This window comes from Erinaceus europaeus, chromosome 18 (genome assembly GCF_950295315.1).
Source record: "Erinaceus europaeus chromosome 18, mEriEur2.1, whole genome shotgun sequence".
Taxonomy (NCBI): Eukaryota; Metazoa; Chordata; class Mammalia; order Eulipotyphla; family Erinaceidae; genus Erinaceus; species Erinaceus europaeus.
In genome coordinates, this window is record NC_080179.1 from 37,744,994 (window position 1) to 37,772,372 (window position 27,379).

General features: G+C 38.0%; 1 long non-coding RNA gene and 1 pseudogene across 1 annotated transcript in view; both read left to right on the forward strand.

Moving 5' to 3' along the window:
* The window catches only part of LOC132534264 (uncharacterized), a 346,152-nt gene that overhangs the window by 291,225 nt on the left and 27,548 nt on the right, over positions 1-27,379 (forward strand). The gene's annotated exons all lie outside the window — the stretch shown is intronic.
* LOC132534516 (U6 spliceosomal RNA) lies at positions 2,063-2,160 on the forward strand (annotated as a pseudogene).

Here is a 27,379-nt window from a genome sequence, read left to right on the forward strand (position 1 = left end):
AACAAAAGGACTTTTCAAAGTTAACCCAATTAACAAATAATGTGATGATAACATTAACTATCAGTTGTCTTTTTGAACCCTAAGACAGCAGGAACCTCACATCTCCACTATAAAGCCCCTACTTCCCCCAGTCCTGGAACCCTTGGATAGGGCCCACTTTCCCGTATGCATCTCCCAATCCAAACCAAATAATATTGCATCCGCCGATCACAACCTAACCAACGCAACGATTGCCACCTCAACATGCTTCACCTCAGACTGTGTCCAGCGACTTCACGTGTGGAATGACAACCCTTCAGCTTCATTACTCGGGTGAGACCTTTCCTTTTATAGTACACTCTAATTTCATCTCAGTTAGTTCACTTTCTAACAAAGTCCCATAACCTAGATATACACCAGTTTCTGTGAGAGAGAGCTTATGTGCACACATATCCATAAACTACTGCAAAATATATACCTGAAAGCAGAAGTACACTAGAGTTTGCAGTGAGTACCTCCCTAACACTTCCTTTCCACTATTCCAAGCTTGGGATCCATGATTGCTCAAGAAATTGTTTGGCTTCGTATGTTAGCTCTCTTTTCAATCACCAGGTTCTAGATGCCACCAGGATGCTGGCCAGGTTTCTCTGGATTGAAGACCCCACCAATGTGTCCTGAAGCTCAGCTTCCCAGAGACACACCTTACTAGGGAAAGAGAGAGGCAGACTGGGAGTATGGACCGACCAGTCAACGCCCATGTTCAGCGGGGAAGCAATTACAGAAGCCAGACCTTCTACCTTCTGCAACCCTCAATGACCCTGGGTCCATGCTCCCAGAAGGCTAGAGAAAAGGAAAGCTACCATGGGAGGGGGTGGGTTATGGAGATTGGGTGGTGGGAATTGTGTGGAGTTGTACCCCTCCTACCTTATGTTTTTGTTCATTAATCCTTTCTTAAATAAAAAATTTTAAAAAAAAGAATGAGTTGAAATCCAGAAATCAACTCCTTTTACAACAGCAATAAATAAATAAATAAATAAATAAAATAAATATCTAGGAATAAACCTAACCAAAGAAGTGAAAGACTTGTATACTGAAAATTACTCAAGGAAATAGAAAAAAACACAAAGAAGTGGAAAGACATTTCATATTCATGGGGTGGAAGAATTAACATCATCAAAATGAATATACTACCCAGAGAGCCATATACAAATTTAATGCTATCCCCATCAAGATACCAACCACATTTTCTACAAGAATAGAACAAAAGCTACAAATGTTCATCTGGAACCAGAAAAGACTTACAGTCACCAAAACAATCTTGAGAAGAACAGAACAGAACTTGAGGCATCACACTCCCAGATCTCAAATTGTATTATAGAGCCATTGTCATCAAAACTGCTTGATACTGGAACATGAATAGACACACTGACCAGTGGAACAAAATTGAGAGCCCAGAAGTAAGTGCCCATACCTATAAACATCTAATCTTTGACAAAGGTGCCCAGACTATTAAATAGGGAAAACAGAATCTCTTCTACAAATGGTGTTGGGAAAAAATGGGTTAAATCATGCAGAAAATGAAACTGAAAATGAAACCACTATATTTCACCAAACACAAAAGTAAAGTATAAATTGATCAAGGACTTGGATGTTAGACCAGAAACTATCAGATACTTAGAGGAATATATTGGCAGAATTCTTTTCTGCAAAAATTTTAAAGACATCTTCAATGAAATGAATCCAATTACAAAGAAGACTAAGGCAAGTATAAGCCTATGGGACTACATCAAATTAAAAAGCTTCTTCACAGCAAAAGAAACCAATACCCAAACAAAGAGACTCTTCACAGAATGGGAGAAGATATTTACATGCCATCTTTATCTCCCTATCCACTCTCAATTTCTATCTCTATCCAATAATAAATAAATAAAAATTTTTTAATATAAGAATATTTAGGTGAAAAACCAAAATATTAATACTAAAGTTTCATTGTTTTACATTTAAATTGTCTAGTTCTTTGTAAAATTATAAATTAATGGCCAGGATGAAAGAAGAGGGCTTCAAGGATGACACACAAATTCATGAAGCATTCCGTATTTTTTAATTGAAACGATATAGAGAAGATTAGCATGGCCCCTGTGCAAAAGAAGAGGGATTAATTTATAGGAGAAAAATATATCTCAGATGCAAAGAACTTATTCTTTTAAGTTCCAGAGAAATTTAGTGCATTTATCAGGTTTGAGTGGAGATCACTGTGTTTATAACAGAGTGGAGGCACCATGCAATTTTGCTCCTGAAATTGGTTTATATAGATGACTGCTTGCTGTGAAGTGTGTGTCAGAGTCCCATGCAGCTGTTATGAAGTAGTACAATTGTCATTGCTTCTTAGATGGTTGTTGAGAAAAGCTTGAGAGCCCAGCTCAGTCAACTGTTGAATAGATAACCCAACACAGTTAACGTAGCATACATTGTAAAGAATTACATGCCTGCTACAGTGAGCTTTGGACCTTTGGTCTAGATAATAATCCTGGTGGGTGTACAGCGTGTGGTGACTGTCTGATCGTTCAGATATAACTGACGGAACGTAAAGAAAAATGTCAGTCTCCTGAAAGAAAAATGCTTCTGCATGTTTGTTTAAGGCTCATGTAAACGGTGATGTGGGTTGGTTAACCCCAAATCTCCCCCAGACTTGACTGCTGTGTCCAAGCTGAAGCAGATATAAGGACCTCTTTGAGGCTGCGCTCAAACGTGGGTGTGCCCAAGAAGCCCTATCTTTTTTGTCCACAGATACAAACATTGTTTATTTCATAGAAAATAACGTTTCTCTTGAAAAAATCAGTGTAATATGCAACATGTAAATAAAGCAAAACTGGAGACCACCGGCAAGCTTCGAGGGAGGCTGGCACATTGTTTTAATTTATAAAAATAATCAGAGTGGCAACATAGACATTTTTGGTGATTCTTTATTACAATGGAATTTCTTAAATAGGCACTTAAAATGGCACTCTTTGCCATTTAAGCATAGACCCAAACACTGGGATAATTAACAAGATAAAATAATGCTCACAAAGTCCAGAGGGAGAGAAAATAGCTAAAGTTATAAGGTTTTCGATGTACAGCTTCTCCACCCGCCCCATTCTCTAATTTGTGTTTCTGGACATGACTATCACAGTCCATATGGCATGCCACAGACATGGCTTAAACTGGGAATGCATGGATTCCTAGCTCTTTGGGAGGATTTGTGAATTACAACATCTGCTTAAACTTGGGCTTTCATTTTTGTTTTTTTTCCCCTTATCTGGTATTTTTTTTCTCCTAACTCATAATTTTATCTTCTTATCATCCATAAGTAATAATGATTTTGTCAGCAAATAATACAAATCAATAATAAAATAAACAAAATTAAGCCCCATTTTCTTCAAGTGACCCACATAATAGGAAATTAATTTTTCACAAAAAAACTGAAGCTAATTTCAGTTTTTTATTTACAACAAGAACTTACAAATATGTATTTAGTGTTTATCTTCAAATAATACTTAATTAGGGATACTTAAACATTAATAGACTAGTCTGAAAACCAGAAAATTTATTTAGACATTTCCCAAAATCTCATATTCTTAAACTCAAAATTCTGTCTTTCACCTTAGCTTTTTACAAGAAGGCAAAGTACATTTAAATTTGTGTACCTGATTTTAATAATACTAGTAGTAAATTCAATTATCTAGGAAATCTTTTGAATAACATGGCATATATCATTCAAAATGTGTTTATTATAACTCCTAATTTGTTACTTATGTATTTTAGGATTACTCTGATGAACATGTTTCTTAAATCAGTGTTTCTTAAAATATACTCCATGGAGTCCTTAAACAAGTAAAGAAATGTTAGTATTCCATGCACCATTTTTAAATTTTAATATGAACTTAAAATTTGCAAAATAAGAATAAACATGCTGTAATAAGATAAAAGGTAAATTGGGAACAGTTATGTGACTGCTGTTTTCTTTTGTTTTCACTACCTCTCAATAAGAAGAGAGTCTATTTCTCAATGTCTGAATCTGGATTAGCCTTTGAGATAACTTTGACTGGGGGTCAGGCGGTGGTGCACCTGATTGAGAGCACATATTACCAGGTTTGAGCCCCCGTCCCCACCTGCAGAGGGAAAGCTTCATAAGTGGTGAAGCAGTATTTTAGGTGTCTCTGTCTCTCTCCCTACCTCTCTGTCCCCTCTCAATTTCTGGCTATCTCTACCCAATAAATAAAGATAATTTAAAACAACTAAAAAAGAAATAGCTTTGACCAATAGGATGAGATAGGAGTGACTTTTATTGACTTTTTTAATTGTAAGCCTCAAAGGACCTCAGAATTTGTCATACCTGTAGTCTTGAAACACTCTTGCTACTTTCTACAAAACCTGTGCTGCCCAGCTAGAAAATCTCCACAGAAGAGATTTTCTTGGGCATTGTGTCTAATAGTCCCAGTTAAACACAAGACTCGCCCACGCAGCCATCTTGGGATGTTTGTCTCTGATCAAAACTTGAGATGACTAGTAACATGCAAAGACCATCTGACAAAAGCAGAGAAGCCATTGGGCTGAATCATCCAAAACAGATATGAATAAATAAATGCTGAATGTTTAAACCAGTCAGATTTTCTGTGATTTTTTTAAAGGTTAAAATAACTGAAACAGATGTTGATTTTTTTTTCTTTTGATGAGTGTTTTGCAATTTTTTTTGTATAGGTGGCACTTTGATAATAATAAAAGTTTTTAAAATAGCATTGAATTATAATATTATGTAAGTTCTACTTGTAAATTAGTTTTAAAAAGTAAAAGTCACCACAGTGATTAAAGAAATTACTCAGCAGGTGAAAGTAGCGTTAGTTTGCCTGAGGTGTAGCAGTTGTTGAGAGTGGAGCTCTGACTCCCCTTCCCAAATGAAGCTCTCTTAGAAAACAACTATTTCAAAAAAATTAAAATCTCCTTGTGAATATGCTACATTCATTTGATCACTAAAAGTCTAAATCTCGTCATACAATCTCCCCTTTTTCTCTGATTTCCACAGCTTTAGGTCAATCCACGGTGTTTCAAGTAGCAGAATTCTACCTGTTCTCATTTATGAGCTGTATTTCATTAACAAAGGGGTAAAGAAGACAGACTACATCTTCTTTATCCATTTGTCAAACTGTATCTTCTTTATCCATTTGTCAATGGGCACTTAATTTTTTTTTTTTACTCTTGGCTATATTGTGATGCAATAAATGAGGAGTGCATATCTCTCTTTGAATCAATTTTTGTGTTGAGTAGATATACAGAAGAGGAACTGTATAGAATATCTTTTCTATTTTAGATAGAGACCAAAGAGGCAGAGAGAAAGACAAAGAGATCAGAACACTGAAGCTTCTTTCAGTGGGAGGAAGCCAATCGAACTTGGAAGAGTTTCTTCTCCAATTTTATGAAACAGTTTAAGGTTGATAGGCATTCGTCTTGAATGATAGTATTTGCCCATGAAGCCATCTGGTATGACTTCATGTCTGAGTGTCTAGAAAAGCTTTATCACCACTTGATCTTCCTTACCTTTAGTGTAGACTCACCATTTTCTGTATTTCTTACTGAATCAAACTCAGGATGTTGTGTTTTTCCACAAATTTAAGCATTTCCTCTAGACTGTTGAACAGGTCATATAATTGCCCATAGTCTTATGGTTTTCTTGGTATCGGTTGTAACTTCTCTCTGGCTCTGCTTCTTCCAGATGACTTTTTCTCCCTTCTTTGTAAATCTGACTAGAGTTAATCTCTGTGGTTAGTCTTTCCTCAGAACTGACTCTTGATGATCTTTTGAATTATATTTGTGATCTATTTTTGTAACTTTGTTCTAATTTCTGTTATTTCCTTTTTTCTATTTTCTTTTTCTTCTTTTTATAGTTTCTTCTGGTGTAAGTTTAGATCATTTATTAATGACTCTCATTTTTTTCCCTGAGGTAGGCCTACATTGTTACAAACTTCTTTCTTAGTATAATAATTTATATCTCATGTAATCAGCTTGTATTGCATTTAAATTCAAGGCTTAAGCATAAAATATTGGAATACTACCTATTCAAATGAAAAAAACAGAATTATAACATCTATCTCTGTGTTATCAAACAAGTCATTTGAATAGTGAAAATTTTTATTCCACTGACTGTGTTAAAAATTGCTTGGTTGTGTTTTTGTCTAAATAAAATAATATTTGCTTCCCCCCCCAGTCTAAATTTATTAACTTTTGAAATATCATGACTGTGATTAAGTTTGATTATCTAAAGAAAGACAATTTAGCCTCCCTTTGATGTAATAGAATTGTTGAGGGGTTTTTTTTTTTGTGTGTGTGTGTGTATGCGTGTGTGTGTGTCTGTGTGTGTGTGTGTGTGTATGTGTGTGTGTGTGTATGGTAGTTCCTACAAAAATTATATTTCTTGGGTATATTATAGCTAATTATAACTATAGCAGTTAAAATAGATGCTCTACTTTTTAAAACATATTTTAATGACAAGATTTGCCTATCCCTAAATCTAGTCAGCAAGTTGCTGCTGAGAGCATGCTCCTTGCTGTCAAATATGTGACTCTGACAGTGATTTTTATATAGCAGTATCCCATCAATTCAAGCCTGGTTGCATCTCTGAGCAGTTAGAGTAGGTTACGGCCTACAAACATAATACATTTCTGTTTGACTTTTGAGATAGACATATTAGACATGTATGAGTTTGAGTTGTTTCATTCAGCCATCACTTTCTTTGACAATGGAAAGACGTAAGAATCTTTTTTTTTAATTTATTTTTTATTTAAGAAAGGATAAATTAATAAAACCATAGGGTAGGAGGGGTACAACTCCACACAATTCCCACCACCCAATCTCTATATCCCATCCCCTCTCCTGATAGCTTTCCCATTCTCTATTCCTCTGGGAGCATGGACCCAAGGGTCATTGTGGGTTGCAGAGGGTGGAAGGTCTGGCTTCTGTAATTGCTTCCCCGCTGAACATGGATGTTGACTGGCCGATCCATACTCCCAGTCTGACTCTATCTTTCCCTAGTAGGGTGGGTCTCTGGGGAAGCAGAGCTCCAGGACACATTGGTGGGGTCTTTAGTCCAGGGAAGCCTGGCCGAAATCCTGATGGCATCTGGAACCTGGTGGCTGAAAAGAGAGTTAACATACAAAGCCAAACAAATTGTTGAACAATCATGGACCCACAGGTTGGAATAGTGGAGAGGAAGTGTTAGGGGGGCCTCTTTTAAGAATCTAAGTGGGGTGGGAGGCAGGAGGTGGCACATCTGGTTAAGGGCACACATTGGAGTGCACAAGGACCCAGGTTCAGGTCCTTGGTCCCCACTTTCAGGGGGGAACCACAAACAGTGAAGCAGTGCTGTTGGTCTCTCTCTCTCTCCCTCTCTCTCTTCCTCTCTCTCTCCCAGTTCTCAAATTATCTCTGTCTTATCATTATTAAATTAAATAAATAAAGTTATTAATTTTTTAAAAGGATCTAAGTGGGAGGATGGGGAGGATAGTATAATAGTAATGCAAAAAGACTTTCAGACTTGAGGCTCCCCAGTTCCAGGTTCAGTCCCCAACACCACCATGACCCAGAGTTGAGTAGTGTTCTGGTAGAAGAAGGAAGAGGAGAAGGAGGAAGAGGAGAAGGAGGAGGAGGAGGAACTATCACTCACACACACACACAAACTCAAAAAAAGGCTAAATTGTCTTTCTTCAGATAATCAAACTTAATCACAGCCATGGTATTTCAAAAGTTAATAAATTTAGAATGGGGGGAAAAGCAAATATTATTTTATTTAGACAAAACACAACAAAGTGTTTTTTTAACACAATGGAATAAAAATTTTCATTATTCAAATGGCTTGTTTGATAACACAGAGATAGATACTGTAATTCTGTTTTTCCATTGGAATATGTAATATTCCAACCTTTTATGCTTAAACTTTGAGGAGGAGTAGGAGAGGAAAGGAAGAAGGAGGAGGAGAAGGAGAGAATCTAAGTGGAAGACATTGCCCTACCTATCTCTCCTCAGGAACTGCTAGCACATTCTGTTTAAGATTCACATGGTCCTGCATAAGAAGACAAGTTGGTGTTTTTAAACCCATATTTTGATGGCTATGACTTGTCATAAACCAGCTTTCCATAAAATAAAAAATAAGATTAATTTAGAAAACAAGTAGGCAAGTACTAACAAAGCACAAAAATATTAAAAACCTACAGCCATTTTCAGACTGATTTTTAAAGGTAAACCAAAAGGACTTGTAGAAAAGACAGAAATAATACCAATAGTCATTTTCAGTAGTTGTATTTGGATTTTCAGAGTCTTTCATTTTTGACATATTTATCACTGAGCACTTTTGCCACAGAAAATTATAACCTAATATTATTATCACTGAATTTATATTGTATCTGGGTTTGTGGATGTGATTATAAAGTTTATAATTTAGGCACCTTTAACACTTGGTAAATTCTGAAATGTAAAACTTGCCATAGAATTTGTACTGATGATATGTAAGATACATGAATGTCTGAGGGAGGAAACTAGAAATTCTTCAGTTGTCAGGCTTAGCTTTAAACAATTGTAGATGTCATGTTTCTGAGAGTATGTGTTACATTTTTAAAATTAGAATAAATAAAAACAGAATAAATCACAAGTTAGATTTAGAAGATTATTACCTACTACCAGATCAATTTCCAAATACCATTTAATTTCAAAGCACTCATTCTCATTGGTGGGTCAAAGGGTACTTGGCATATTCCCAACAGGAAGCCCAAGTTCTGTGGTACATTTAAGATTCAGCTTTTAAGCCTAGTAGTTCAAATATAAAACACTTAATCTGAAAGGCTTTTTAAAATATGTGCATGTATCTGTAATTAGGTTTCTCGTAGATTATTTTCATATGAGATTCTGAGAGTACTTCCCAGACGCAAATTTTTGAGACCAGAGCTTCTTCTCTAGGCATTCAGAGAAAATAATGTAAATGGTGTAATTATGTTTAGACAGTTAAATGATTTCACTAAAATAAGATCTACTGAAAGTGAATATACCCACAGTATTTCTCATAACAACTTGACATATTATTTCTTAACTCATTTGCCCTATCTCCTGGTCAGTATTAAATCATTCACTCACTTGCGAGTTCAACAAGTACACTGAGCAACTACTGTGTTTCCGGCTATCTTCTACAATGAGAAATCAATAGTGAACAAAAAAAATGCCATGATACTTAGGAATTTGTATATAACTAGGGAAAAAATAACACAGAGTGGGGAAGAAAGCGTAATGGTTATGAAAAAGACTTTCATAACTGAGGCTCTCCCTGAATTCCCAGGTTCAATCCCTTGTACCAGCATAAACCTGAGTTTCACTGTGGTCTGGTTAAAAAAAGAAAATACAAAAAAAGACTGGAAATAGCTCACTTAGCAGAGTGCATGACTGACCATAGGAGCACTCTGGGTTCAAGCCCAGACACCACATGGGAGCATCCCGGACATGGTGTGGACACAATGCTGAGACATCCCTGCTTCACTACCAATGAGTCAATAGAACCAAACGAATGTAAGACCCAAACTGTAAGGTAGCCCTGTGATCCCCTGCAAATTGAAGACCCTGAGCTCATTCCTTAGCACAGCACTAAGATGTATGAATAGGTCTGAGTATATACTCACGCCAACACAACAGTACAATGAGACCAATGAATGACAAATATGGTAGAGATGAACGAGGAAAAGCAAGAGCTGTTGGATATAGCACAGTCCGAGATCTCTCTGAGGATAGGATATCCCCCCCCCCAGCCCCAACCTGCATGAAATAAAGAGACAGGCAGCATCCTTGAGCAAGAACTTAATGGCGGGTTCCTGTAGAGAGCAGGAAAGCAGGCGAAGTCAGGACAGCTGAGTGTGGTTCGGGGTAGCGTTACACAGAAGGAGTATAATGAAAAGTGTCTATACATGATTTTTCATTATAAGAAGGCCAGGCAGTGGTTCACCTGGTTGAGCACACACATTACATTGTGCAAGGACTCGGGTTCAAGCCCCTCATCCCCACCTGCAGGGGATAATCTTCACGAGTGGTGAAGCAGGGCTTCACGTGTCTCTCTGCCTCTCTCCCTATCTCCTCCTCCTCCTCTCTCACTTTCTCTCCGTCACTCTCCAATAATAAATAAATAAATGATTTTTCATCATATGCATGTTTTAAATTTATTAAAAATACTGACCTCTTAGCTCTATGCTAGGAAACCACTACTTCCCTCACCTCCATAATTTACTTGCTGAGCCATTTTTATGCATTATAACTGATGATTATGCCTTTCACCACCACCACCCAGCCTGTCTGTTTCTTCTGTCAGTGGGGCATAGACCAGCTGGGAGGGAGGAAAAAGGGGTCTAATTAAATCTACTCATTTAAGTGGTGTAATAGTCACCGAACCTTCCCAAAGGTATTTTCATTTTTAAATAGGATGCTTATTAAAAACAAGCCCATCTATCATGGGTGAAATATCCATTTGTTTAGTTAAATGAGAAAGGGAAATAATTTAGAAATGTCAGATGGAAATATTTTTAAGCTGAGGCACCACCTACTGAACAAATTGACCTATAGGTACTATGAATGCCTCCTGACTATAAATAGCTGCTTTAATTGTGGATGTCCCAGCCAAATGTCCTGTGCTTTAGTCTGTTGGGTTTGTTTGTTTGTTTGTTTGTTTGTTTGTTTTTGTTTTTCCACTGCTATTCTCAGTTACTGTAAAAGCAGAGTCAGGAGGAGAAATGTTGAAATTGGAAGTCTGGATGGGGAAATAGTTCAATGGGCTGTTCACAGAACTTTTTTTTTTAAATTTTTTATTTATAAAAAGGAAACATTGACAAAAACCATAGGATAAGAGGGGTACAGCTTCTCACAATTCTCACTACCAGATCTCTGTATCCTATCCCCTCCCCTGATAGCTTTCCTGTTCTTTAACTTTCTGGGGGTATGGACCCACAGTCATTGTGGGATGCAAAAGTGGAAGGTCTGGCTTCTGTAATTGCTTCCCCACTGAACATAGGCATTGGCAGGTCGATCTATACTCCTAGCCTGTCTCTCTCTTTCCCTATTGGGGAAGGACTCTGGAGAAGCAGAGCTCCAGGACACATTGGTGGGGATGTCTGTCCAGGGAAGTCTGGTCGGCATCATGGTAGCATCTGGAACCTGGTGGTTGACAAGAGAGTTAACATACAAAGCCAAACAAATTGTTGACCAGTCATGGACCTAAGGACTGGAATAGTGCAGATGAAGAGTGGGTCCATTTAGTAGTGCAGATCCATTTTGTAGATAGATAGTAGGCATATTTTAGTTGATCACAGAACTTCTTGCCTGAGGATCTCTTTGATCGGCAGCAAGATACACAGGAGTGGTAGTCTAGGCTCTCTCTCCCCCTCATTCAGGTAAAGCACACTCTTCAGTGTACATGCAATACTTGTAATGTATGGACCTCAGGACACATTTCTAAAACACTTAATTCCTATTAGATAGGACACAGAGAAATTGAGAGATGACAGAGATAGTGAGAGAAAGAGAGATACTTGCAGAACTGCTTTGCTGCTATTGAAGTGGGCCCCCTACAGATGAGCTGGGGCTTGAACCTGTGTCCTTGCACTTGATAATATGTGCACTTAACCAGGTGCCTGGCCCCCAAATACCAATTCTCTATGAAGTTCTCATCAAAAAAAAAAAAAAATGAAGTACAACAAGCAAGCTTACTAATTTAAGTTAGCAACAACAGGTCACTAGGATAAATGATATTAAAATTAAGCCAATCATTAGCACTGTGATATAAACCAATTCCTTGATCTTGACATATTATCAAATCAAGCTTAATTCAAAGTGGACACCTCTGCATGTGTAACTCCTGCATATTTCTTTTTCCTACTCATAAGAAGTATAGAATGAAATGACTAAAAGGACATCTTCCTGGAGATTTGAAAAGCATCATCTGACTCAATGGGCCCCCAACTCCCCATCTGCAGGGAGGGGGGGTCACTTCATAAGAGGTGAATCAGGTGTCTATCTTTCTCTCTCTTCAGGTGTCTATCTTTCTCTCTCCTCTCTTTCTTTCCCTCCTCTATCAATTTCTCTCTGTCTTATCCAAAAAAACAAAAACAAGAAGAAGGGCAACAAAATGGGGAAAATAACCTCCAGGAGCTGTGGATTCATAGTGCAGGCATTGAACCCCAGAGATAACCCTGGAGGGAAAAGGAGAAGGAGGAGGAGGAGAATAGCTCAATGAAGCTCTGCAAGACAATACTTTATTCTGCAGCTGTCTTCAATAGTTGCAGGCAAGAATTTCCTATTCCATGGAGAGCTTTTAGCAGCATTTACTTTACTGAAATGTGCCAGATCTGAAAAGTGAGATATGAAATTCAGACTAGTGGAGAACAAACAAATATGCCTACTGCTGCTGAATAATATGTCCTCTTCTCATCTGTCCTGCGTCTCTGTAGAGCATGCCTACATGGAGACTGTCCCTCAGAGTGTGAAGTTGCCCATAGTGGAACAAGTCAAGAATATTTTATGGATGTGTTCATCTAACCTGACTGTTTGCTTGCTCAGTGGAGAAAAATCATCCCCATTATTTTCTATCAGGCTGCATTAAATCAAGTGTGTTTAGAATGTGGGAGTCTTGCTGCTTTTAAGTTTAAGCAGAACTCGAAATCTGAAAAGTTTCAATGAAAGTAAGTTTGTAGGCTTGTCATTTTTAGAAGTAGCAATTTTGTTTAGGAGGCTGGCCAACACTTTGCAAAACTTTCTTGTTATGCAAAAGACAGTTACACTAAAGTATGAGTTGCCTGGAAGAAACTCACAAGTTATCTTTCTAAATTGTTCTTTTATATTTCTGTTTCTGAAACTCCAAACACTTGCATCATTGATTTAAGTGTCTCCTGAAATGTGTAATTGCAAAACCATTCTGAAAATGAAAATGCTTATATTATTTTGCCCATCCATTATGACTGAGGGGCTAAAATAATTTATTCCATTCTATTAACGATTGCTTGATACATCAAAAGATAATTTGCCATGTAATTTTGTTAAACCTGAAACTGTAGCATATTTTCTTGATAATACCATTAATATATCAAGAGTAAATAAAATGTTTAGTGGTAGGTACATTAATTATCGCCTTCATCTATCGATGTATAAAAGTTAGAAATAATTAAATGTGCTTTAATAAGATGTGGTTCTGGGAAAACAGCAGCATTATGAATCGCTAGAGGTGCGTGGAGCCGCATTTCCCTTGAGAGACGGAATTCATGCCTAACACCCTGCTGATTGTTCAGGAGGGAGAGAACCGATGGCTGCATGTACAGAGGTTTAATTTAAAGTGTGTTTCTCACTAGGCTGCTCACAACACTTAATTAAACTCTGCTGTTTTGGCAATGACAAATGCTGCAGTGCGGAAGAAGCCTGAGTCGAGGTGACTGAGAAGCTTTTGTGATTTCTTTCATGTGCACTGGCAGGGAGACCCAGGTCAGCAAAGAAAGTGAGAATAAAAGAGGACGTATTTAAGGTGTTGGACAGAGTTGCCACTCTTCAGCATCTACTGGAGGTCTACAAAAGGGCTGTGTTCATTTAGGGATCTAGCCATGTGGTGTTGGTGAGAAACATGGCGTGTGACCAGAGAAAACAATTCAAAGTCCATTTCGAAGTCTTTGTGGCTTTTGAAAAAAGCTGCTATTTCATTAGCAATTATAAAGCTTAGAAGAATAATTTATTTGAATTGAGATAAACATAAAATGCTTGTATTTTTAGACATTGTCTCTATGCTGCATTTTATATGAATTTGGTGCCATGCATGTAAGTCAGTTTCTGAATATGTTATCAAAATTAAAGTCTATTTTATAAAAGTACACATGATTACTTTTATTTTTGTAATATTATTTAAAAAAATTATTAGTGATTTATTACTTATTTACAAAATTATGAGATAACAGGGCTATAATTTCGCACAGTAAGCACCAACAGAATTCTGTGTCTCCATCCCCCGCACTGGAAACTTCAAGTAGTTCTCCCAAGGCCACAGATTTGGGTTGACTATTATTTCTAACTACCTATGTTTATATATATTTGACCATCTTTTTATGTGGTCCTGCTTTCTCTTCCCTTCCAAGTCACACCTATACCCATCACCACTTCAGAATGTTCTTTCCTTTCTCCTCTTCTCTCTTGAGTTCTTGATGGAATTGGGGTTCAGAGCCCTTCAGTCACCCTCCCATAACATCCCCCGCCCCAGAAGTATGGACCAAATTTCTTTCCTTTCTTTTTTTAACTATACCTTTTTTTTTTCTTAGATTTTAAAATTAGTGATTTCATAATGATTGACAAGATTTTGGGATGTGGGGTGGGTACAAATCTATACAGTTCCCACTGCCAGAGTTCCATATCCCATCCCCTCTATTGGAAGCTTCCCTATTCTTTATCCTGCTGGGAGTATGGATTAAAGATCTTTATGGGGTGCAGAAGATGGAAGGTCTGGCCTCTGTAATCGTTTCTCCACTGGACATGAACATTAGCATGTTGATTCAAACCTCACTCTGTTTTTATATTTCTCTAGTGGGTAGGGCTCTGGAGAGGTCCTCAGGCACATTGCTGAGGTCTTAACCAGAGAGATCAGAATGGAATCATGATAGCATCTGCAACTTGGTGATGGTGACAGTAGTCTTAGTCTCACCTTGTATTGGTCTCATGTGACCTTCCATGTGTTTACTTTTAAAGAAGATTAACTATGTAGTGAAGAACAAACAACCAGCTTTTAAAATGTTTCCTGTTAATTCACCGAATTTGAAAAATAGCCTCAAGTCATTTCATAGAAAACTACCAAATCTTGAGCCTAGTCCATTTCTCTGGGACAATTCTTATAACTGAGGCATCTACCCTGGAATTTATCTTTATATAATTCTTATCACAAAGAGATATAAATGGGGAAAAGCACAGAAGAAGGAAAATAACACTAAAATAATGGCCATATTTGAATGTTGGCTATGTGTCAGCCACTATTTATGGATTTGTACGTGTGCAGGCCACTTTAGCTCAGGAAAGGGTTTGCAATTAGTTTATTTATTGCTGTCATTCTTACCACTGTAGAAATCAGAAGACTGCAGAGCAGAAGAGTGAAACTTGTACAAGAAGATACAGTTAGTCCGTAAGAGAAAAAAGATTCAGACCAAGCGGTCTATTTCCACCACCTCTATCCATGACTAGTGCATCCTACTGATAACTGAAATATTATTAACTATAAGAATAAAGTCTGGGGAGTTGGGCTGTAGTGCAGCGGGCTAAGCGCAGGTGGTGCAAAGCACAAGGACCGGCATAAGGATCCCTGTTCGAACCCCGGCTTCCCACCTGCAGGGGAGTCGCTTTACAGGCGGTGAAGCAGGTCTGCAGGTGTCTATCTTTCTCTCCTCCTCTCTGTCTTCCCCTCCCTCTCTCCATTTCTCTCTGTCCTATCCAACAACAACAATAATAACTACAACAATAAAACAACAAGGGCAACAAAAGGGAATCAATAAATAAAATAAATATTAAAAAAAAATTTTTAAAGAATAAAGTCAAAGTAAAGAAATGATTACCATTAGAGGAGTCTAGTCTCTATCTGATATTCACATGACTGCAGTAGAGTTACTCTCCACTCCTAGCTACACGATGTGAAGCCTAGAAATCCTGCATCGCTGTAAAACACATCAGTGACATATGTGGAAATAAAACTAAACTTTCAGGTGCTGAAACTAAACTTTCAGGGCAGTGGCACATCTGGTTAAGTGCTCACTTTACAGTGTGCTAGGACCGGGGTTCCAGTCCCCAGTCCACACCTGCAGGAGGGAAGCTTCATGAGTGATGAAGTAGGGCTGCAAATGTCTTTCTGTACCCTTTCCCTCTAACTTTCTGTCCTATCAAATTAAGTTTTAAAAGATAAATAAAAATAAATATCCTTTTGCCAGAATTTTATTTTCTAGAATACTATGGTTCTTTGCTCTTGATTATTGTCATGCTTTTATTTTAGAAGGAAATATGTGTATGGCTTATTACAAATAATCACAGCTAAGATATATGTAGAATGTTGTACTCTACATTACTGACAATGTGACCAAACTATTACAAAATAAATAACAAATGCTTCACTTGATGGAATTTTTCCAACAACAATTTATATCAATGTGTTTTACATCATTTCATTGTTTTTCTTTTTCTTATCTTTTCTTTATTTATCATTGGATAGAGACAGAAATTGAGAGGGTACAGAGAGAAATTGAGAGAGACACCTGAAGCCTTGCTCCACCACTTGTGAATCTTCCCGCTGCAGGAGGGGAGCAGGGGCTTGAACGTGGATCCTTGCACACTGTAATGTGCGTCACCACCTGGCCCTTCATTGTTTGTCTTTACAACTGTTTCACAATTTTCAGAAGACAAAGACTATAACCTTCATTCTCTAATGAATACGCATTGTTTAACATAAACACATCCAATGTAGAAAATAACAACTTCGAAAAACCTCCTTTTTGTCTTTGAGAAACTCCAGTGACAACTTTTCTGGAGTGCTTTAGCTATTGTAATGTGCCTCATTGGTTACCAGGGCTTGATATTGTGCAGCGTCGTGAAATTTACTATAGCGTGAAAATAACATGGGGGCTGGGAAGACAGCATAATGTTTATGCAAAGAGACTCTCATGCCTGAGGCTCCGAAGTCATAGGTTCAGTCCCCAGCACCACCACAAGCCAGAGGTAAGCACAGACCTGGTTAAAAAAAAAAAAAAAAAAGGAAAGAAAGTATATATGGAAGGGGATGAATGAAATTAGCTTAGCTTATTTCAGATTTAAACTTTAAATTTGAGACAATTCTACAATATACTATCGTTAAATTTTTATCTTAGAATTTTCTTAATTGAATCGTAACAAATATTAAATCACTCACATATGTTGAACAATTGAGCTGGAAAGTCTGGTGGTATCATAGCGGGTTAAGTGCACATGGCGCAAAGCACAAGGACCAGTATAAGGGCATAAGGATTCTGGTTCTAGCCCCTGGCTCCCCACCTGTGGGGGAGCAGTTTCACAGGCATGAAGCAGGACTGCAGGTGTCTTTCTCTCCCCCTCTCTGTCTTTTCCTCCTCTCTTCATGTTTCTCTGTCTTATCTAACAACAATGACATCAATAACAACAACAATAATAACTACAACAAAAAGAAAAACAAGGACAACAAAAGGGAAAATAAATGAATAAATAAATATAAAAAAGAAAAATTTAGTTTTAAAATAATGATTCAGTAAGAATTTTATAAATTCAGTTTTTCACAATTCTGGGACAAGTATCACACTCACAAAGGAATAAGTCATAATTCTCTTTCCTATTGGAATTCATAGCATATTCAACCTGACAGTTTCTAAGACACAATAAACCAAAAGTATCTCACTTGAAAGAATAAATGTAGCAATAAAACATTCAATTGGAAATTTTTTGTCTCATTCATTCCGATGGAGACTCTGTGATGACAGGGGGATAAAACATAGGTTTTTTTCTTCATATTTTGCAACTTCACATTTTTCATAGGTTCATTCATAACATATGAACCAATGGATTTTTTTTTTTTTTTGCCTCCAAGGTTATCAATTAGGCTCGGTGCCTACACTATGAATCCACTGCTCCTGGAGGCCATTTTTTCCATTTTGTTGTCCTTATTGTGCTTGTTATTGTTATTGCTGTTATAGCTGTTGTTGTTGTTGTTGGATAGAATAGAGAGAAATCGAGAGAGAAGGGGAAGACAGAGAAGAGGAGAGAAGGACAGACACCTGCAGACCTGCTATACCACTTTGTGAAGTGACCCCCTTGCAGGTGGGGAGCAGGGAGCTCGAACCTGTATATATAAATGCAATTAACTATTTACAAAAGTGATCAAACGAGGGGCCCATATCCTTTTACATTTAGCACAAAAGCCTGTACAACTGTAGTTCCTGTCAGACTGAGCTCTCAATCCATATTCACAGTTGGGAACATTCTCGGCTGCACTCATTTCAGAACCCGTCTTCCTAGATTGGCTGAGTAGGATGACCCAGCCTCCCTTCAGAGAGTAGGGCAGTCCCTCCCATTGCTAGTTCATAGTGATGGCAACGGTCCTGAAGAAGCCTACAAAATGGCTTATAATGGCATTCCCAATGGGTGTGACCAGTGATAGTAGAGAGAGGCATCTATCAGAAGTCTAGACCCATATTATCTAGGGGGGGGGGGAGTCCAAGCACTCCCTGTCTAGGACCCCAGGTAATGGGGTGGCCTCATAGTGGCCCAAAAAGACCATAAGTCTAAGCGCTTGTAGCCCCTTCCTTTTTTTAATTTTTCTTATTTTTTAATTTATTTATTGGATAGAGATAGAAATGGAGAAGGAGGAGAAAGGGAAGAAGAGATATAGAGAGACTCTTGAAGCCCTGCTTTATCACTCACAGAGCTTTCCTCCGGCAGGTGGGGACCAGGGGCTCGAGCCTGGGTCCTTGTGCACTCTAACATCTGCACTCAACCAGGTGCACCACCACCCAGCCCCTCTTGTAGTCCCTTCTTTGTGACAAGGTTCGACTTTCTCCCGGTCATTAAAATGTTGGGTGTCATGTGTTCTATCCAAACCAGCATTAGGTTTATGAGGTCTGGCCTCAAGCTAAGGAGGAAATAAACCCAAGATTCTAGTGGGGTCTTAGCTAGGCTCAAGTTTTCCTGCATTTAATTGTTTGATGATTCTAACAATGGTTATCAGGTTATCATAGGGACAATGACTGTCCTTTACTTCATATATAGTTTTTGCCAATATGCCAGTTGTATAGTGTTTCTTCTAAAGCTTATCAAGAGGTAAAAATTAACACTGATGCTCTGTTAGGAGAGATTAAAAAGATGAAAGAATATATCTTCCTTCCTTCCTCTTGTATAGTAAATTGAGTAAGCAGAATGATCGAGGGAAGTTAAATAAGGGTAGGAGAGGAGGGTGGTTAGGCCCAAGTAATAAATATATGACTTGAGAATTTATGATGCTTTCTACAAGTCATTCCACTAGACTGCAGGCTTATGAGACCTAGGTTTAAGCACAGAGGGCTATTAAGCACTCTTAATATATAATATATAATAAATTATATAATTGTCCCTTGCTTTCACAATTTTTTTTCATATACCAACTTTTTATTATTCTCTGCAACTGTGGAAATATCATTTACTGATAACTCAGTATATGTTTTTATACTAGCCAGAGTGCATTGTTGGGTCAAAAAAGTGACTCAGCATTAAAGAGCTCAAGGAGACCCTAGGTTTCCTGACACTGAAAAAACAACAACAACAACAAAAAAAAACAGAAAGCAAAATAGTTGGCACACCATAGTGGTGAAAAAGTGTCGTTGTCTCTACCCTTTACAGAAAGGTTCATTATTCTACCTGGTGGAAAAAGAAAAAAATAAATAAATAAAGCTTACAGACTATGAAGTCTAAGATTAGAATCCATAGGTTTTCTTAAGTTAAGTTTTTATGTATATGTACAAGTACATATTTATGTACAAGTATAATCAAGCCAGGGGCCGGGTGGTGGCACAACTGGTTGAGTGCGCATGTTACAGTGCACAAGGACCTGGGTTCAAGCCCCTGGTCCCCACCTTCAGGAGGAAAGCTTTATGAGTGGTGAAGCAGGGCTGCAGTTATCTCTCTGACAACCCCCCATCTCCCCTATACCTCTTGATCTCTGGCTGTATATATGCAATAAATAAAGATAATACAAAATTTTTTTTAAACAAAGTACAATCAAAGGATGATAGGAGTTTGTTGATGAGAGTGGCCAGTATGACGAACTTAACAATCTTCTTGTCTTAAGTTTACTTTCTGACTAACCATGTGGTGTTAGGCATCTCATTCTGACCTGTCTAACATCTATATCACTATATGTAATAAGTGTTGAGGAGGAAACAACAGAATTGCAGTAAAAGGTCAATGGAAATAATATGTTTGGAAGTTCTATGATAAGCTAAATATATGTTAAGATTACAATATTAGTGATCAATATATTCAAGGCATTTGATATTCATTATGTTTCTTCTTTCTTCCATGTTTTCATTGCTTTATATCTTATAGCAGTAACTAAAATTGGCTCAAATATTTCAAGTAGATTTTTCCATTTCCTCTAGACTGTTCATGAGCATATGCAGGAAAACACAGGCAAAGGTATACTGATCCACTCACTATTTCTCATGCTTGTTAAGCAGACTATTTTATCTTTGGCCTTCTCTTGTTTTCAACCCCCTCTGATCTCCCTAAAGTTGAACAGCTTCTGAGAAAGCTCAGCACTGCCTCTCCTACCTTCTCACCAAGTCTTTTGCAGTACTTGAAATGAGCTTAAGCTGGACCAGGTTGTGGTATATTTCACCTCTCAAGGTACTCAACTTTCTCCGCTCACACTCTATCACTGAACATGTAGTAGCTCCTGAGCGTACTTGAGTGGTTAAGGCTGAACTTCACATCCCCAACATTTAGAGAAGCAATTCAAAGCAGACAGTGAGCAATTCAACCAGGGCCTATTTACCCTCGTCATTTATTTTAAAACCTTAACACTAAAACCGGACCATTTTAAATGGTAGATAAAAGGCAGTGAAATTGATGAATGACTTTTGGCAAGTACAGTTGCGTTTCCATGGGGTTTTATCCATTATAGACACTGTCAGTGATTTCAGTGATTGGAGCTACAGCTGGGGTGTTATTATTACCATGTTGCAGTACTTCTGTTGGGAGGCTATTCCGTGGTCACAGCTGGAAGTGTTAGTGGCATTTGATGTTCATGACCTGCAGTAATTGTACCATTTTATAAGAGGAGTTCACAAAATCCACAGTCAAGAATTAAGCTGTGCCCGACCAAGTGACTTACGCTTGTAGGCACAAGAATGAACAGGAGTGGCCTCGGTCAGAATTCAATAGTTGCCACGAGAGACTGAGCAGGTCGTTGTGAGGGTAATGCTAGCACACGGGGCGCCAATCTGCACAGGAGGCTGGGGGTTGCTGTGTTGGCACTGATACATTGCCTTCAAGTCTGTCTTTGGGGTGGGAATTTTTTATACCTCTAAGGCCAAGTGAATTTGATTTCACCAGTGTATTGTTTGATGAATAACTCTTTTATTTCCTGTAAATTTATTTTTTTCAATCCATAAAAGTTATACTTGTTGATTATGGATAATTTCAATAATATAACAGAAAATGAAGAATAATTTTAAAATCACACTTAATCTTACCACTCAGAAACAACCAATTTTAATACTGCTTTGGGCATCTTGCCAAATCCATATGCATACCTAATTTTTTGCAAAAGTGAATGAATGTTGTATACATGTCTACTTTTAAAAGTCTTTCTACAGTTAGGAACAGTGCTGAGTGATGTGCTTACTTGTGTGTGTGTGTGTGTGTGTGTGTGTGTGTGTGTGTGTGTGACCAAAGAAGACATCTTACATAAAGAGTAAGTTGATTTATGACAAAAACAAGCAGTCTTGACGAAAATTATTTGTACACATTGACACTCTGGTGTGTAGCTTCGGGACAACACTATCACAGGAAGGGCCATACCCGAGAAAGTCCATTATTGACATGCCCTGCCTGTACAGTGGGCATTTAGTCAACTCCTATCCTTTCTTCCAAGCCTTCTCTTATTGATTTCCAGTTATTTAAATTACCAGTGCCATTTGGCATAATCATTTCTAACTTAAGAATAGAAATGGGTTAAGCAAAATGATTTACTGTTAAGGCTCTTTTCCTTCAACATTAAACGGGCACTTCCTTGAAGACAGAACATCTCCAGTGTTGGTGTATTGCACCAAAGTAAAAGACTCTGGGGTGGGTGAGGCAGAAGAGGGTTCAGGTCCCAGAACAGGATGGCAGAGGAGGACCTAGCAGGGGCTGTATTGTTATGTGGAAAACTGGGGAATGTTATGCATGTACAAATGATTGTTGTTTACTGTCAACTGTAAAGTATTAATCCCCTAATAAAGAAATTTTTTAAAAAAGAGAGAGAGAGAAAGAAAGGAAGAAAGAAAGAGAGAAAGAAAGAAAAAAGGAAGGAAGGAAGGAAGGATAGAAGGAAAGAAGGAAGGAAGGATAGAAGGAAAGAAGGAAGGAAAGAAGGAAGGAAGGAAGGAAGGAAGGAAGGAAGGAAAGAAGGAAGAAAGGAAGTGTTCTGTGGCTGCATAGTGATTCCACACAGTATCCATATATCCATATACCAGGTAAGTGTTGATGGAATAGGTGTGAGTGAATTCTTGTCTTTAAAGGGTATGGATATTTCAAGAAAGTGTAGGAATCAGAAAAAGGGATTGTTAACTTCATGTATTGGCTTGATTGGATCACAGGGTGTTAAGACTGATCAAATAACATTCTGGGTGTGACTGTGAAGGGGTTAAATTTTTTACCGAGATTAATATTTCCTTCAGAAGACTGAGTAAAGCAAAGTGCCCTTCTTAATGTAACTTACCCTCATCTAAGCAGTTGAAAGCCTAAACACACAAGCACAAAGTGAAGATTTGATGACTTTTCTAGTAACAGAAGGGAACTTCTTCCCTGACTGCTGAACACCTGTCTTTACATGTCTGAGAATTTGAACTGAAACATAGGCTTTTCTTTGGTCTCAAGTCCTATGACATTCAGACTAAATTTAACTATATATTGGCTGTCACAGCTCTCCAGGTTGCTGATTAAAGATCTTGCTAAAAACCAATAAATCATTTTTTAAAATTTTTATATAAGGACCATAGGATATCTCACCTGGCATCATGCATTCTTTTTGGTGCACTGACCTAGGCTTGAGCACCAAGCCACACATATGCTTATCATGGCACAATGCTCCAGTGCTATCTCTGTCTCTATTATTAAGCAAAAACTAATGAAAAATGTGTCCCACGGAGTAGTGAAACTATACATGCTAGTGGTCTCTGCATCACAAAAAAAAAAAAAAAATGCTTCCAGTAGGTATGTGTGTGTATGTGTGTGTTGATTCTGTTTCTCTAGAGAACCTTGACTAATAACAAAGGATTGTCTAAAAATAACAGTGAAATAATGCAAAGATTATAAAGAAATATAATCTCATGAAAGAAATGAACAGGAAAGGATTAAGAACACACATTAAAATTTCTTGTTTTGTGCTGGGATAACGGCCATTACTTGACCTCCCAGTGGTTTGCCTGAATACTTCAGCTACAGACCAGGGCTTTCAGTGATCTGACTCACAGCTTCTCATTGTGAACATCTTTTCCCATGTCAGAATGCAAGATATTAGGCAGTAACAACTCTTCACTGTCTTGCCTATGGAATCAGTAACAATCGGGTCACATAACAGCCTAACACAAAAGTTAAAAAGAATGTGTTTATAAAGGAGTCATATTAAGGGTTAGGCAGACATGTATGTAATGTGAGGAGCCTCACAAAGCACCCTGCATTCCTGATACTATGGCCTATCTACATAATCATTGCTTTGCCTGAAAGATCCCCACCCATTCCATTCCTTTGATCTATCTTCTTTCTACTATGAAGACCCTCCCTGCCTCCAGGATAGTATTAATCCTACCAGTTAATACCCTCACAACAGTTGCTAAGGAAGTTCCTACCTTTACAGCCCCATTTCCATTTCCAACTTGCCACTTCCAGGTCTGTCTTTTAAAAGCCATGGCTCTCTGATCAATAAAAAGATTGCATTGCCTCACCACGAGCTTGGTTCCTGAGTCATCTCCTTGTGTCTCTGAGTAGCAGCCCAAGCTGGCTCCAGTTGAGTTCTCTCCAACCCAGAGAGCAAGTGCCTGGGAAGAGGCACCCCCACGCTAGCCCAGCAAAACATGCTTGTTTTTACCATTTAACCTAACATTACTTGAGTGGAACTCAACTCTTCTTCAAGACTACATGCCACATTAATAAATATAGACACTGTGAAGACAGCAGGTCACCTAACTGAAAGAATAATTGTGAATATTCATGCAGCAGTTTAAAGAAGGAATTAAATTTTTTAATTGTATTTTTTAATATACTTATTCATTTTAATGAGAGATATATAGAAACAGACAGAAAAAGAAAGAGCCAGAGAGAGGGAGAGATGCTAGAGCCTGCTCAGCTCTGGCTTATGGTGGGGCTGAGGATTGAACCTGGGACTTTGAAGTCTCAGGAATGAAAGTTTTGCATAATGATTATGCTTTCTCCCTCCACCCATTAATAAATTCTTTTGAAAATTATCTTGGAAGAATATTTGAATTCTTTGGAAGTTTTGAGTGAACATGGATTCCTGCTCTCATAACCACCAAATACATTGCATTTAGTACATAATTTTTAAAATGATGACCTAAAACCTACTAGTTATATAGTAATGCATTTTGTGAAATTCTCATGACACTGTAGAGTTGCTTCCCACTTTACCCTTCTGTGATAATGCTGTAGGGTAATATGATCAGGCAGTCAGTCTGCAGCGCTTCTAAGATGTAAAGGGACAGATAATTGCATGACTCACAGATAATTACATGACCCAGCTGAGCTGTGCAGTGCAGACTTACTACCTAGCAAAGAGTGTGCAACTAGCATGTTCTCAGTACCTGTACCTAAGAAAGCTGTACCTAATCTGGTTTCCAATTTTCTTAATGACATCAAGGAGCTCTACTCTATGAAGATATATACTCAACTCTAAACTCTTCCCATGGCATTGATTTCCTTTTAATTCTGCCTAAATTTACAGAGCGAAGCATTCTAACTACTTTTTAGAAAGTATTATCAAGCTGGCATGTCACTTCATATAACAAAGTGATGTGTATGAAACAGTACTGAGTTGTATAAAATCTAATTTGGAAAGTAAATGTTTCACCATTTTTCAATTTGATCCTTGTGGTGAAACTGATTTCCCTCTTTATTTTTTAAATTTATTTTACTGCCTTAATTTATTGGATAGAAACTGCCAGAAAGGAGAGGAATGGGAAATTAGAAAGAGAAGGAGGGAGTGAGGGTGGAAGGAAAGGAGAGAGACAGAGAGAAAACTGCTGAACTGCTTCACCACTCATAAAACTTTTCTTCTGCAGGTGGGGACTGAGGGTTTGAACCCAGATCCTTAGGCTTTGTAACATGTGCACTCAATCAGGTGCATCACCACCCATCCCCATGAAACTATCTTCTCTACCTTACTCTTTCTTCTGTCCTCTTTCCCTTTCTCCTTTCTTTCTTCCTGCGTTGTGGGTGCATATGTGTATTTACTGACACACTCATCTATTTTTAACCTCTTGTTTTCTTAGAGGATTCAGCATGTTATTTGGGACATTTTTTTTCCTCTCCTGCATTATTATCACAGAATTCTACAATAGAAAGTAAACTAAGGAAGCCTCCATAACTTCAAAAACTGGTCTTCGGAGAATCTGTCTCCTGGAGCACTCAAAATGAGAGAATGAAGGCAGATTGCTTTCTTCCTCTTCTCTTTCCGTTTTAATCTTGGTCAACCTTAAATACACAGAGAGCTTAAGTTGAAAAGCCCAGTGTCTCCATCCAATTAGTGTTTCTGCGCGAGAGATTTGCCAGGTGCCTCAAAGTCCCTTTATGATGATCTTAGGGTTATCTAAAAATCCAAAAGATTCTTATGCTGTAGTTTTTCAGGAAATAATGAAAAGTGTCTTTGTGCTGATTGGAATGTGTGTGCTGGAAGGAGAGAGGGTTAAGCACTTTGGGGCAAAGCAAAAGCTGAGATTACCTGAACTCTACTTCTCTCCAGTGGCTACAAAGGCATTTATTCTCAACAGAACTCACAGAACTGATTACCAAGTATGGACAGAGCTTTCAAAATTACTGCAAAGGTCCAACCAGGTCCCATAGTGAATTGTGTATCTAAGGCACTTTGACTTGGCCCTTTAGTCTGAAGACATTGCCAATCATTCAATGAGAAAAAATATTCACTCTTAAAATGCATGTAAGTTTCAGTCAACATTCAACACAAATTAATTTGAGTTCTTCTTTTTCATTTTAAACTTTCATAATCTTTTATTTTAAATATTCCTCAAAATTAGGAGAAGGCTAGTAAAGCATTTATCCAGACTAATAAAACCAATCTAAATATTTTTGTTATAATTTCTTCTAAGCTTCTATCTATGTTAAAATTTTCCATTTTTGGATTTTCACATGTTGCAGAAAAATACTTCTTTTGTATAGTAAATTGTCGTATGCTTTACATTGGCTTGTTCTAGCCCTCCCCCTCCAAGAGAATTGGATGAGTCCTGTTAATTTCGCGGGCCTGTTTGGCCCCGCCCCAAGGGACCCTGGGAGAGGGTTCCGGAGTCCGAGAGTTCCTGAGTTCCCCAGTGACAGAGTTCCTGAGTTCCGGAGTTCGAGAGTGCGAGGGTGCGAGAGTTTCTGAGTTCGAGAGTAAGGGAGAGGGTTCCTGAGTTCCAGAGTAAAAGAAAGAGTGCTTGCGCCGCCTCAAAGAGACAGCAGAGTTCTGTTTGGTGATTAGTTTGTCTTAGTTTGTGAATCGTTGTTCCTGAATAAAGAAATACAGCTTCCCTGCCCAGCCGTTGTCTCCGCGTCTCTGTTCACCACCGTGAAGCTAGCCGGCCCGGCAAGAGCCCCCGAATTTTAACAACAGTAAATAAAACAGCACAATCAAAAAGAGAAAATACAAAATAGGGCTGGGGAAAGAGCATAATGGATATGCAAAAGTCTTTCATGCCTGAGGGATCAAAAGTCTCAGGTTCAATCCCCAGCACCATCATAAACCAAAGATGAGCAGTGCTCTAGAGAGAAAAAAAAAAAAAGAAAGAAAGGAAAAAAGAAAAGCACAAATATTCTATCCTCACCTTGCTTATACTTCTAAAGTCTCACAATTCTGAATAATTGATAAACATTTTGAATAGCTTGATACCCTTCTGTATATGAGTATATAATATTTGTCTTCACTGATAACAATGCCTACAAACCATATGATTTTCAGCTTTCTATTTCTATTAGATGCAACAATGAATGGTTCTCTAAATAGTGGACATAATTCTAAATATCTCAAATTATAGCTGTAGGTCTGAACTATACAGAACTGTTAAATTTAGAAGTTACATATCATGGCTCTTTGTTTCTCAATAATATATTGCTTCTTCTTTTTTTTTTTTTTTTTTTTTTTTTTTACCAGAGCACTGCTCAGCACTGGCTTATACTTGTGTGAGGGATTGAACCTGGGACTTTGGAGCCTCAGTCATGAGAGTCTCTTTGCATAACCATTATGCTATCTATTCCCATCCTTTCCCATTACTTCTTACCTCCTCTGCATTTCTACCATCTTAACCCACCTGCCAACTATAAGGAGGTATCTGTGACACTTGAATAGTAGCCTGGCACCCAAGTATCTTGGTCT